The sequence below is a fragment of the Apodemus sylvaticus genome, chromosome 6 (assembly GCF_947179515.1).
Source record: "Apodemus sylvaticus chromosome 6, mApoSyl1.1, whole genome shotgun sequence".
In the NCBI taxonomy this organism is placed as follows: Eukaryota; Metazoa; Chordata; class Mammalia; order Rodentia; family Muridae; genus Apodemus; species Apodemus sylvaticus.
Genome location: NC_067477.1, coordinates 132,991,679 through 133,006,330, shown reverse-complemented (window position 1 = coordinate 133,006,330; position 14,652 = coordinate 132,991,679). Strand labels below are relative to the sequence as shown.

At 43.2% G+C, this 14,652-nt stretch overlaps 1 protein-coding gene across 4 annotated transcripts in view; it reads right to left on the bottom strand.

The window, feature by feature from the left end:
- Ppm1b (protein phosphatase, Mg2+/Mn2+ dependent 1B) overlaps positions 1-9,410 on the bottom strand; it is a 52,387-nt gene extending 42,977 nt beyond the window's left edge. For all 4 annotated transcript variants that reach the window (XM_052186497.1, XM_052186499.1, XM_052186498.1 and 1 more), the window contains exon 1: positions 9,319-9,410. The gene's annotated coding sequence lies outside the window, so the exon portion shown is untranslated. The remainder of the gene's footprint in view (positions 1-9,318) is intronic.
- Between the last annotated feature and the right edge of the window lie 5,242 nt (positions 9,411-14,652).

The window sequence follows — 14,652 nt, the reverse complement described above, 5'->3', positions numbered from 1 at the left end:
TCTTGCCTCCCCTTCCCAAACACTAGGTTACCTGCCTCTCAAGTCTTAATGTTTTAGTACTGAAGCACAAGTTATTTCTTCTTCCAAACAGCACAGTAGCATTACTTAAGATTTTTTAATTAATCATATGAAAGTTCAAAAGGATTTGAACTATCAAGAAATTAATAAATTGATTTTACCATTTTATTGTACTAATTAGGTAAGAAGACACTGATTACACCTAGCTCTGATAGCCAATAGATGTTATTCACAGATGTAAAGACTCTGAAGTTTTAAAAATTCCTTAAAAGTAAAACTTGGGCTGGACGTTGGTGGCACACGCCTGTAATCCCAGCACTCTGGGAGGCATGAGGCAGGCGGATTTCTGAGTTCGAGGCCAGCCTGGTCTACAGAGTGAGTTCCAGGACAGCCAGGGCTATACAGAGAAACCCTGTCTCCAAAAAAACCAAATCCAAAAAAAAAAAAAAAAAGTGAAACTTGGAGGTGAAAATCAACTTATTAAGTCACAAATTTTGTGAAATTATATGTAATAGAGATAACAAGAATGACTGCAACCTCCTTTCCCTAGTTGGAAAGCATAGCCAGCATTATTTTTCCCTGAGCTGTGAGTTTAACCTAGAGCATCACACATGCTAGATGTGAACCCACACTATGTCCAGGAGTTTCACATTCGGCGCAGGAACAATCCCTTTTTAACCCCATCTAAGGAAGGTTAAGTTATATCCCATCAGCTAAGCTATAAAAGAGAAGCACAGCATTGCTGACAGTCATGTGTTGCTTTGCTAGAAATTTTACTTGGGGGGGGGGGGGAGTCCCATCTTTGGTTAGCTAGTATGTTATAAAACACAAGCTACATGCAGATCATAACCGTGAACATAAATGTATGTATATAAGCTACAGAGAAAAAAAACCAAAAGTCAACTTTACTGTCTGGCAAACTTTCAATTAAAACTTCTCAACATAGGACAATGTAGCCAGCAAATAAAGGAGGAATTAGTACTGATACACCTAGAATCCTAGAATGTGGGGTCTGAGGCAAGAACTGAAGGCTGACCTGGGCTAGAGTGAGAATTTCCCCAAAGTAAGACTGACATCACTTGTGGTCTTTTCTGCAGACTGTATTTACCTTTAATTATGGGCTTCTGATTCTAAAGCTGTGCTGTGCAATATATGGCTTCAGCTTTTCCACCTTTTGATTAGTAGATGTTATAGTACTCAACCTAGGTTAACCAGAATGAGCAAATTACCTCAAAAAAACGGACACATTTATCTTAGAAAGAGTCAAGGTATAGATTGAGAGGAATACAGAAATCTCAGTCATTACTGACTCTTGCAAACATTTACTACCCTAACAACCTAGATTTTGTTTATAAAGCAAAACTGAGAACTTGTTGCAGAATATTTGATCATACTGTGAATCCGAGATTGTGTTGTTTAATGGAAAAAACTGTTTCTGGTTGTGATGTGGCTCAGCCCTTAGCACACACCTTTAATCCCAAGCAATGAAGGTAAAGTTATGTTAAAGGAAGAACCCATCTTTGAAAATTATGTCTGAGGGGCAGACAAAGTGATGAATTAGAGATACTCCCAGCTCTCCTAGGGACAGAGAGGGAAAACAAGAGAGAGCAGTGCAAGGGAGAAGAGGCAGCTTTACTGGGGGAATTTTACAGAGACAGGTTCAAGAGAAAACAAGCCAACACAGGTGAAGACAGAGAGCCAGAAGATTATACAAAGTTAGTATGAGGCCAAGCAGGACAATCGGTGACAAGTGGAAGAAGCCAGTTTGAATCAGTCAGCTCAAGAAGGAGTTTGAGTCCAAACAGCTGAGTTGAACCAGCCAGCCTGAGTTCAGAAAGAACTAGAAAGGGTAAGTTTATTCAGCAATAAGTCTCAGAGGCTGACAACATTCTAGGCCTAGATAAGGTTGTACAGAGGCTAGAAGCTTCTAGGCCTAGGCCTAGGTTAGCAGACCGAGGCAATAAACCTTAGAGATGACAATTACATCATGCAAATAAAAGTTACTTTTACAAGAACTATTATATTAAGCTAAAATTTGTTTTTACACTTTACAGTTTGATTCAAGACACTACTGACCAATTGAAATCCAGTTTCCCCAAGTTTAGGCTCCTAAGCCATTAAAACTTTAAGCTAACCAAACAAATTCTAAGAGGCTGGGTGTGCAGATCAGTACTCGAATGCAAGCTGAAGACCCCGTGTCCCCCATCGCCCCCTCCCCAAAAAAGGAATCGTCAAGGTTTACTTGGATAGAATTACCTGGCCTCTATGTCATAAGTGAAACCAGTATTCATTTTTACATTGTAAATAAATACAAGTAAATCCACCTTAAAGTAAAAACCTAATCTTGATTCACTGCAACAATAAGGATCACAAAATCTTACTCACAAATGAAAAGATCATCATTAGTCAAAAACAAAGACTCAGATCTTTCAAGCTTAGTGTGCAATGCTTGTATAATCTCAAGAAAAACATCTTTACCAAACTATCAGTACACAGACACTAGAACCCTGCGGCTACAAAGGCCCAAAGCAAGCACCTGCTTCTCAGGCAGGAGTAGGGCAGCCTCACAAAGCAAAAGCACCACAGGTAATATACCAGAGTCATGAATTAGGGGAGCAGTGACAACAGGCAACCTGAGGACAGCAACTAAAAACAAATTAGGAGCATCAATCATCCTTTAGCTGAATTGTCAAATAAACAGCCAGAGAACAAAAGTAGCAGCCACAAGCCAGTGACAGTATTATCAGACACTAGTGGTCAGCCATTACTCGTTCAACTAAGAACAGAAGAAAAGAGCAAGGTCCTTTCCCAACACAAGTAATAACATTCATTTTACAGACATCCCCAAGTCTGTCTGTTGTGGTGCTCAAGATCAAACCCAGGGCCCTAACCTAGCCGGTCCCTCACTTGTCAGCGATCCCCTGAAAGTGCTGGTCCTCTTCTCACTGGTCTACCATTTCTCCCACTCTCCCTTCTAAAAACTCTCCTCTTACTGCTGGCACTAAGTCCTAGTTTAAGGACTGCTTTTCTCTCTCTGGGTCTCATTCTAAACCGAAATCAATAATGCTCCTAAATACAATTTCCCCTTTCCTAACACACTCCAATTTTTGTCCTATTGCTCAAAAAACGCATCCTTTGCTTTTTAAAAAACTAGTGAAACTCAGCAAGACACAGCAGGGCAAACCTGTAGTCTGAGCTACTTGAAGACTGAGGCAGGGGATCACTTGATTCCAACGGCAGCCTAGGCAACAGTGAGAACAAACAAAACAACCCATTAAATTCTAATCAGTTTTAAATGTGTAGAGAAAACATACACATCCTGTGTTTGAAAGCAGCCCAAGAGGAGTGCAGCTGTACAGTGAACTAAAGAGTCATTGGCTATCTCCAACAGAAGATCTATTGGGGGGGGGAGTATGTGTCTCTTTTTTGTTCATTACAATCTGAAATAGTACTCTGCACCCACAACACTGAACCCGAGTAACTGAGAGCTGTATATTATATACGTTACCACTGTAAACATTTTACACCTCTGTAGGTTATAGCCTAGACTAAATGAAAATAACAGAAAGCATCCCAAATATTAAATTTGTATCATTTTAGGTTACTTTTTTCTCATTTGTAGGAAAATATAAAGGACTAACTACATTCAATAAAAAACCAGGCCCTTACCTCAGAGGTGAATGTTTCATTTGGATAGGAAGACCTATACCTAGAGAGATTAGACACCCTCAAGCAACAGTTAACTCCTTTGTTCTCCAACTCATAGAATATCTATTAACTATTCCTCTTCAGTATTTGGAGCACTTACACCAAATCAAGAAAATGCAATTCTATTTAAGAGCCAATGATAGCAGCCTCGAGCTTAAAATACTTTGAAATCCTTCTGTTTTGTTTGTTTTGAAACAGTAGCCTTGGTCTATCCTCCACAGACTAGGCTGGACTCAAAAAGATCTGCCTGCCTCTGCTTCCAGAGTGCTGGGATTAAAGGCCTGTACCACCAGGGCCCATGAATTCCTCTAAATGTTTTAATTCATCTACTATCCTTTGTCAGTCCTGCTTCTTCTCAGCTACCCACCCCTTTCAAGATACAAACTATCCACTTGCTTCGCTTTCCATGAAAATAGGAGAATTTAACCAACTTTTTAGTTTTCATTAAAAGAACAGTTTCTGTTTCTATGATACAATGTATTTTTCACTAACCATCTATTTTGGAATGAAGGTCATTCTAAATAAACAAAAACCACAATGCTCCTAGAGACAAATGTTATCCTCCTTTTCTCCCTCAGTAATTAGTTCCATCCCTAGAAGCCCCTTCAACAGGGACAGCTGACCCTTCTCACCTAGGTCCTGTTTGTTCTTCAGCAGATACAAAGTAGGTTTTCTAAGTAGTGATGCTTCTGAAGTCAAGATGTTTAACTTTCCAGAAGTTAAAGCCTAAAAACACAATCTGGATGATACTGCTTTGTTCATTTGATTCTTTTTGAAACTATGTACCTAGACTGGCCTGTAAACAGCTTTTCAAAATTCTCCAAAAGAAAACATCTAATCTATTCTAACCTTAACAAGTTAATAATGAAATCTTTAGTACTGTAGGGCTGCAGTGGGGCTCTGTGTTGGGGTACACTAGTACAAGGACACACACACAAAATCAACTTGGCAAGTCATAAAAGTTTCAAAGTGGTAAACTGCTTTAAATATCACAAGCTTTAGTATTAAGTCTACTGTATGAAGTACAACTGACTAAGCTAATAAGTTCTTGAATTACTAAAAGTAACAACATTTAAAATACCTACTGTTTGTTGCAGGGCTTGTGGGAAGTGGAAGCAGAGACAGAAAGCTCTGAGTCTGAAGCCAGCCTGGTCTACATAGGAGTTGTAGAGGCAAAAGGAAGGGAGATAGTGAGACTCCTGGACGGAAGAAAACCCAACAAACACGCAAACAAGCTACATGTTATGCCAAGATACTGTAGATATCTTCAGAAGTGGTTTATGTCATGACAACAATTCAGAAGCAAAATGTTTCATAAATTGAGGAAATAGCACTCTGAAGGTATAGGCTGGGCATGTAGCACAGTAAGAGATGGTTGGTCTAGCGTATATGAAACCCTGGGTTTTGAGGTGAAATCTCACCTCAAAAAAAAATGAGCTTCATGATATTCATGTTTTCTAGGATAGTAGGTTATTAAAATAATTAAATCTCCACCACAGCATTACATATAAATTGGAAATGTTATATAATCAAGAAGTCAGTAAAAGGTCCTTTTATCCTCAGTGACCTAACTGCCTGATCACACTACTGAAAGCTAATGCAAAGGATGTTCTTTCTGGGAGGACAGAGATCAGATCAATCTCAACAGTGGCTACAGAAAGACACTGCCTAGAAATTGTTCTCCTTGTAAAAAGACTTGAAAACAAGCTGGGGCTGAGGGAGAAGGTGATCTAGGGGCATGAACATAGCGCTTTCCAAATGACTCTCTAAAGATCTGGTACAGTGAGTTGAGAACCCCAAAAGTAAACAGCAAGCACAGCACAGGTACGAAGAGCACTCAGCACACACCTGCCTAGCACTCACAAGCCCTCGTCCTATCTCTAGCACCCTCTCTCTCACACCAGACAGGCCTGAGCACTCCAGTAACCCTAGAGCTCTCAGGAGGAGGAGGCAGCGGGTCGGAGAGGTTCAAGGATAACCTGAGATTTAAGGCCAGCCTGGAATAAAGGAGACACTGTTTACCAAAAGAGTAAAGTACAGATTCTGAGACCTTTGTAGCTTTTTCACAAGTGCTAATTAACTGGTAGAAACTGGTAACAAATTCTGTTAATTTAACATGCTCTACACTCAGCAAATATAAAATACAAAATCTAAATAGTTCCCAATTTTACTCTATCTTACCTTTACTGAGTTTACAGAACAGTGATATGGAGTCTGCCCAAATTTTCAAGAATCTTATCTCATATCCTCAGCTAATGAATCCTCTGAATCATTCTTGGCTACATTATACAACAAAACTTTAAACAGCAGTATTCAGGGTCATTCTAACTCTAAAGTGAGCTCACTAAGGTAGAAGAGCTGAAGAGAGAGAGGCCCAGGGAGTAAAGGTGCCTTGGCACCAAGTCTGACATCCAAGTTGGATCTTTAAGACTCACAGGGCCAAGAGGAAAGCCATAGTGGCGGCACAAGGGCAGCCCCTCACTCTAAATAGAAAAGGAAAATAGAACAAGGAAGAATCACAGAAAACCTAAAGCTATCACGTTCTTCAAATCTCTTACCATTATTCATACCTTAAAATTACCACATAAATCCTATTAAATTTTAAAGTTGAAAATTTTTTAAATTAAAAACCACAACCAAAAATCCTTGTATAAATCTGATACCACTGATTTTTTTCCTATTAAAAAAATAAGCAATAAATCGCCAAAATTGTATTTTGCAGGAAACATAAACTATGTATTCTAAGAAGTTCATTTTAATAGTATTTTTTAGCACAGCCTTGCTCTGTGGCCTCTGGACCTTGCAATCATCTTGTCTCACCATCCTGAGGGCCAGGAGAATAACCCATTATTAGGATTAGATTATTTTACTCCTTTGTGTGCAAGGTAAGGTTACAATATACTTTCAAATGATTACACCTAACAGATAACTACTCAGGAAGTATCAGATACAATGAAAGAGATACTTACCAACTCATGTAAGAGGACATAGACCTTTCATTCTTGGCTCAGCTAATTTTTAAAATCTCCATATCTAAGTGATACTATATGGCAACTGAATTCAAAAGTTTCCACTTAAAAATATACATCATAGGAAAGAAACATTTTAACTTTCAAGAACTACTTTTTCTCATCTAATTAACTATGAATCAACTGCTCTTAGAAGCACAACTATTTAGACACTATCCCATTCCTTTTGATGATATAACCTTAGGGGACTTAATAGTTATGTGACTACTAAAATAAAACTGTGTAGTGACATGACCATCACAGGAACTAAAAAGGCTCTCACTCCTGGAGTCTTCCTAGCCTCCAGATCCCCAACGTTAGAACACAGGTGCTGAGCGCTCTGTCCATCATTTACCAGAATACTCAACATACCAAGTTCAAGAAAAGTAGAGAAATACCAATTAAAATATGAGCGCTCACGTGACAACATACATGAACATGCATGAACACAAGGAACTAAGCAGAAACTGTCTCAAGAAGTTATGAGAGAGTAATAAAGAAAGCACAACCATTTAAAAAAACAAAAACAAGTAAGTCTTAGAGCTTTAGTAGAGAGAGCTCAGGAGCTAGAGAGCAACTGGAACACTTGCTGCTCTTTTGGAAGACCTGGGTTCAGTTTCCAACACCAAAATGGCAGCTCCCAGCTGGCTGTAACTGGTGCCAGGAGATCTTGTGCCTCACTCCCTCTTGGCCTCCACCAGCACCAGGCACACACATGGTGGTGCACAGGGATCAGTTACATAGTGTAAGCAAACACTCATAAAAGAATATAAAAAATAACTTTTTAAAATATGAAAAGTGAGGGACGACAAGAATGATAGTACACTATAATCCCAAGAATCTGAGGCAGGGGGATCATTCTGAGACCAGCCTAGGTAAGTAAGACCAAGGTCAGCCTGAATTCCATTTTGAGACCCTGTCTCAAAGAAAACAAAAAACAAAAAAAGGTGTGGGGGGGGGGGGGGAATAGCACGTGTGTGGAGAGGATTGCTCCACTAAACAATAAACAGCAAAACAGTAAAAAAAAAAAAAAAAAAAAAAAAACAGTTCTCAGGCCAGCACTCTGTCCATTTGGAAGCACCACAAATGCATTTCTTTAAAGCAAACTCACCATCCAGCTGGATGTTAGTACAGGCCTCTAAGCCCAGCATCTGGAGGGCAGAGGCCAGAGTATCTCTGTGAGTTCAAGGCCAGTGAGTCCACACCTGCCAGGGTTATATAATCAGCTCCCCATGCCCTGGTCTTAAAACAAAGGTTTATCATTTAAATAGTATTGCAAGTTGAAGTCTATACTCTTGGAAAATTCTATAATAATAATCAGAATAACCTCCATACTTAGAGATGATGTATTTCAAAGACGGCCTACAAAAGGAACACTGTAATTGTACATCAGAGAAAGTAAATGAAATACTATCTATTAACAGGTAGTGGCCATTGTGCAGAACACACTGTGACTTACACTGTCTCCACTGGACGACCTACCACTTCTCCATCCATGCCGTCGCTCAGACATAAAGAGTTCCTGTGCTAATCCTACAATAAGCCTCAGTAACGCTCACATCACAGTAGCTATAAACCTTTGTTAACAGAAAAAGAATGTTTTTCCCAAAATAGCCACATAACACGAAGACAACTCAAATTCCTTAATAATCCCTTTATACGACTCCTGCCAACTTTATTTTGATACATTAAACATGTGGGGCCTATTTTAAAAGTTCTGTGTGACTTACCAAAACAGCTTCGTAGTTGTTTTTAGAAGCGTTTGAATACTGATGAATTTGGGCAGCTATGGACCTCAAGAGGCAATTTTTTGCCAAATAAGATGGGCAAACGTCCTAGAGGTGCTAAAACTGGTATTAGAGGTCATACAACTTCTTTTAAAAAAGGAAGAAATGGCTCTCACATTCACTAAGCCCTTTATTTATAAGTTTATTTCAGGGTTCTTTTCACTCTATGCTTAATGATACTTTCTTTCCCTAAAGGCTTTTAAAGATAAAAGTATGACGGACCACATAATACTGTCCAGTCTATTCTTAATGGAACTCAAGGAAACTTGGGATAGAGTTCACAGTAATTTCATTTAAGAAGTCCACTGTTAAGCACGACACCCGAAATTTTCGGACAGTGGTTGGGGAGTCTCACACACACACAGACACAAGCCCTCCCCCGCTCCCCGGAGAAGCAAGAGAAACGGTTTAAAGCACAGGAGGAGGAAGGAGGCCCGGAGAGGCACAGACAGAAAAACCAGAAAGATTTCACAAGGAAGTAGAGTGGAGCTCCGGGGAGGGCAGAAAGCGACCCGGGGAGCAACGCCGAAAGGTGTTTTCCTGCGCGGCACATAGGACTGGGGAAGCCGCGGCCTGGGGTGGCCCGCGCGCCCATGGGCGCTGCCTGCACGCCGCGGCGCGAGGGGAAGCAGCGGACTTCCACGCGACCCGGCAAACTACTGCCTCGCCGCGCCCCCCGAAGCCTCGAGCGCAGGCGGAGGCGGAGGCCCGGGGCAGGGCCTAGCCCGGTGCTCCGAGAACAGGCAGGACGGACGGCCGTTCCCCACTCGGCTGGGCTGGGCGCAGAGCGGCCTTACCTGGGGCGAAGGTGGAAGGCGAGGTCTCGCGGGCTCGCCCGCCGCACAGCCGCCCGCGGCCCCCGGCTTTCTCCCGAGGCGCGACACCGCCTCTGCCGCCGCTTCGCCCTCGGGGGCTCGGCTATCGCCGCCGCCCGAGCTGTTTACACCGTCCGGCCCCTCACACCGCCGCCGCCGCCTTCTCTCCAACCCAGAGTCGCTGCCGACTCGGCCGCCGCCACCTCCTCCGCCGCAGCCTGATCTCTCTGGAGCATCTTCCAGCCACCGGACACGGAGAAACAGAGACTCCAGCCGCGCCGGCAGGAAACTCCCCCGCAACTGCCAGGGGGGGACCAGGCGGTCAGAGCACCAGCGGCTTTTCCGCCATTGAGCAGCGGCCGCTTGGCTCCTTCTGCAACCCCCTCCCCGCACCGCCGTCTTTCCCCGCCCCTCCTCGGGCTCCGCCCCCAAGTGCACCCATTGGGACGCCGCGCGTGTCACCGCTGCCCTCGGTTTGCTGAGAAGCCTGTCAATCTACGTTCTCCCGCCCAACCTGGTCCCTAGTATCCTCTGTGCTTCTCTTTCCCCGCCCACACGGCCCCGCCTCTGAGTCTTTAATTTCCCATTGGGCGTCAGTGCCCACCTTTAATTGGCAAAACCAACTATCCATCAAACACCGCCCACCAGTGAGGCCCAACCCTTCATTAACATTTACTTTATTCAGCCCCGCCTCCGCTTTGCACTAACTCCCCGACGTCACCGGCCTGCCCACCCTAGTAGTCATAGGTAGAGTCCTCCGTCAGTCAAAATACGCCCCAACTTGGAGGACCGGCTTCGTTTTCTGATTGGCTCAAATGGAGACATGACCTCCGATTATTGGCTTCCTCTACTTGTCTGTCACTAAACCAATTTCCAAGTCCGTCACTTCGGCTTTTTTTAAATGAACGCGCAAAAGTATCCTAAAAGGGATTGGCTAACCATCGTAGACGGCCAAGCCTCGAGTCTGCGGACCCTGCAGTTCTAACCTCTACGCTTCGCGGAAAACGAACACCATAAAGAAACCAACGGGCAGTCCGGTTATAGGTGGAAATTGGTCCCACCCGGAGTGGAGAGAACCGGCTCCTGATTGGACAGAAAAGTGCTCCTAGACCCTCATTGGAAGAGATGGACGCCTCTCTTTGGCATAGAGCTGTGAAGGGAGAGCACAGAGGTTCGAGAAAGGGCCTGGAGAGAGGCGTTGTTTTGCTTCGGCTACGGGTGGGGCGCACGCGGGAGTGCAAAACTGGGCGCGTAGGGCTCTGGGGAGGTGTTGCAGGGAGGGAAAGAGCCCGGATGTTCCCTAACAATGAAATCATCTCTGACCAATCAGAGCCTCATTGTTGGCATACCAGCATGACCTGTCTCCTGCAAGGGAGAGTGGGCGGGAAGTTGAGAGGGCTGAAAAGCTACTCGAGAAAAGGGGACAGGTGATTCCTTCAGGATGATTTTGTGATGGTTCAGATTGTTCGTTCTTTACCTCGACCTCCTGCCTTCCAGGTCCTGGCAGTTCAGTGTTTTGTTTCTGAGCTCTGAGTTTTAAAACTCCTATCGAGGCTCTTAACATTCACTAGGTCATTACTCGTTTGTGGAGCACCTGCATTTTGCTAAGCGTGGTAGTTAGAACTGGAGATACAAAAGTACAACTGGCAGGCAGTCCCAGACTGGAAAAGTAGGTAATCACTGAACGTGTGCAAAGGGTAGTGATGACAAAAAGGATTCTCCCTCTGGGTATGATTAACTAGGAAGGCTTCACAAAGACCAGGATGAATCCAGAATAAACTGCGGAGTTCTACAAGGCAGAGGAAGGAAATGGTCAGCTAGTAACCAGATTTGGCTAGAAAGTGAACCAGGTTAATCCTTCTAAATCAAAGTATAATGGAGCATTTCACCTGAAGAGATTTTTAAACAGGTTCGTGCTGATTTTTACACAAGTCTTTGAAAGATGCTTTAAACCTTAATCAAACTTAGGTATAAGTTAGTTGGGAGAGCCAAGCAGTGGTGGCGCACGCCTTTAATCCCACCACGTGGGAGGCAGAGGCAGGCAGATCTCTGAGTTCGAGGCCAGCCTGGTCTTCAGAGTGAGTTCCAGGACAGCCAGGGCTATATAGAGAAACCCTGTCTCAAAAAATGTAAGTTGGGACGATTTAGGCTTAGATCCTGGGAGTACAAATTCAGCTTTGGAGAGAAAGACATATTTCTGAAGCAATTTCCACAGTGAAAGTGGCAGAAATAAACATTTCATTGCAACTCAGATTTTTCTGGAACTTAAGTTTAAGAATACTGTCTTAAGGTTTCTATCGCTGCCATGAAACACCATGGCAACCAAAAAGCAAGCTGAGTAGAAGAGGGTGTATTGGGCTTGCACGTCTACATTGTAGTCCATCCCTGAAGGAAGCCAGGACAGGGACTGAAACCTGCAGGCGGGCTTGCTACATGGCCTGCTCAGCCAGAATCTAGGACTAGCAGCTCAGGATGACATCACACACAATGGGTGGGCCCTTCCCCATCAATCACTACTTAAGAAAATATTCTACAGTCTGGCCCACAGCCAGATCTTAGGAAGGCCTTGCCTCAATGAAAGTTTCCTCCTCTAGGATGTCTCTAGCTTGTGTCAAGTTGACATTAAAATCTAGCCAGCACATATGGTGTTTTTACAGAATAGTGGGCAAACAGGTAGCTAAAATCAGAATTCCAAGCTACATTCATGCCTACAAAATTCAGAACTCTCTGTGGATAAAGCTCAATATGGTAAAATTTTATTTGATTTATTGTGATTCTGGAGATTGAGCCTCGAAAGGTCATTTTTAAAAGTAATTCTTTGGGTGCTAGACTTTTGGGTTTGCTTTGGTTTTTGTTTTATGGGGGTTGGTTTTGTTTTTTGTTTTTGTTTGGTTGTTTGGTTGGCTTTTTTGGGGGGGTGCCCTTTGGTTTTGGATTGGCACACCAATTCTTAGACCCTATGGCACTGAGAATTGGAGCCAGCCATAAAATTTTCTTTCCTCTGGTTTTGCATACTGTAGGTGACCTTCAATGAAGAAAAGAAAGTAAGCCACTTTAGCTCTGACAATCCCTTCAAGGAGCTTCATTGTAGCATCAAGAAAGTTTTGATTACATTTAGTGTTTGTGAGTGTGTGTGTGTGTGTGTGTGTACATGTCTGGAGTGGAGGTCTGAGGACAATGAGTTCTTGCCATCATGTAGGTCCCAGAGTAGAACTGAGGATATTAGGCTTGATCACAGGCTCCTTAACCCGACAACCCGTCTTCGCCAGCCTAGGAATTATTTACATGACTCACAGAATATATTTTCTTAAATCACACTTTGCTTGGAACACCTTATATAAGAAGATTGAAGTGTGGGACCTCACCTTCCAAAATAGGGGACATGCTAAAGACCAACAACCAAGGGCCCTTAGATACCCTTGCCTAGAGAATCAGGCAAGCACAGAGACGCACCAGGGGAGCCCTTTCTTGCCCTGTTTGATTGATTTCCTCGTGATCTCTTTTGGCTGACACTAAAATTTGATATGATATTCAGTAATGTAATTAGGCTGCAGATTGTATGCAACTAATTCTTTAATCACTAAAAGTAATAAAACATACTGAGTTTTTTATGTCTAAGACTACAATGAGATCACAGACAAAAACTATTAGGTTAACTTTCTGAGTTACTGAAGCTTACCACCAAATCTTTAAAGAAGGCTCCAAAAGATTAATAAGTTTAAACAATGATATGTAACTGACATGATGGTTCTGCAACAACTTAGTATTGTGGTCACTACACCCTGAGCCTTGGTTTGTCCAGTCATAATACCTTTCTTTAGAACCATATGAAGAGCAGTAGACACTCCTAGTAATAGACAATACTCTCCAATATGTCACTTTAAATTGAAATAATGCTAAGTGTAAGATAGAAAATCATTCTGATTTAGAGGCTCGTTTTCTTTATGTTGAACAGGAAGTCACTTTTGTTTGTTTTGAGACAGGGTCTTTTTATGAAGCCCTGGCTGTCCTAGAACTCACTATGTAGACCATGCTGACCTCCAATTCACCAAAATCCCTGTTGAGTTTTAAACCCCAGAACAAACAGCTGAGATGCCTATTCAACATATCAAGGTAGTTCTCCCAGCATCTTTCAGTCCCTACCTGTTACAGGGCATACCCCCCCCCCCCCCCCCCCCCCCGCCCTCTACCCGGAACACATCAGCTCAGGCACATCTGCCCTTCTCCCAGAAGCTCTTCCCTATATAATCCCGACATTTGGTTACCTGTCCCTTTTTTGTACCTCTTGCCCCCTTTGGCCTCCTGGCTGCTGTACTAGGTTCCCTTTTCTCCGTCTCTTCCCCCAAAGGTCATGACCACTGTGGACTCTCCCAGATGTGCCTGCCTCTGGCTCCGCTTTCCCAGGTATCTATAATAAACTTTCTCCTCCACCATACCCAGGAGCAGTCCTGGCCTTGCCTTGCCTTGCCTTGCCTTGCCTTGCCTTGCCTGTACTTTCCTTTCCTTTCCTTTCCTTTCCTTTCCTTTCCTTTCCTTTCCTTTCCTTTCCTTTCCTTTCCTTTCCGTTCCTTTCCTTTCCTTTCATTTCTCTTCCTTTATTTCTCCATTCAATCCACTGCCCAGGTTCTGGCATTAAAAGCGTGCACACCACCGCTCCAGCTCTGGCGTTCTTCTCACAATAAGACAAGGGAGCTGGGAAGATGACTTCAGTCATGAAGAGCTTGCCTTGAGAGCACTTCAGTCTGGCTTCCATCCCAGAACTCACACAGTAAAAAGCTGAGTTTGGTAGCATAGGATTATATCCAAGCACTGGGAGGGGTCTGGGGGTGACCAACCAGCCTAGCCTAATGGAGGTGCTTCGGAAAGGTGAGAGACCTGATTCTTAAGAAACAATACCCTAACACCCCCCAACCCCCCCTCCACTGCCCAATACGCACATGCTTTCGCACACACATGCAAATAAAATACCAGATAATCACATTTCCAACAAATCTAGATGGTCTGTAAGTCCATCCTGGGCACTGTGCTTCCAATACCACTCAATTCAGATTTTTAATGGGGCATCGTGCATAGCAGTACCTAATCACAGTCTATGTTGCAATGGGAATCTTCATATATTTCACATTAAGAACCTCTTACCTATTTGCTGTGTCCATTTGTGTCCCTGCTTCATACAAATGACCAAAATTTCTTGAGGAACTTTGGTGTCGAACTCCCAAGTACCCTGATTTGTGTTACATTGAGATACTGGGTTGAACCTAAATCCTCACAGGTGATAGGCCAGCACTCTACCACCAACAACTGGAAATATTCTAC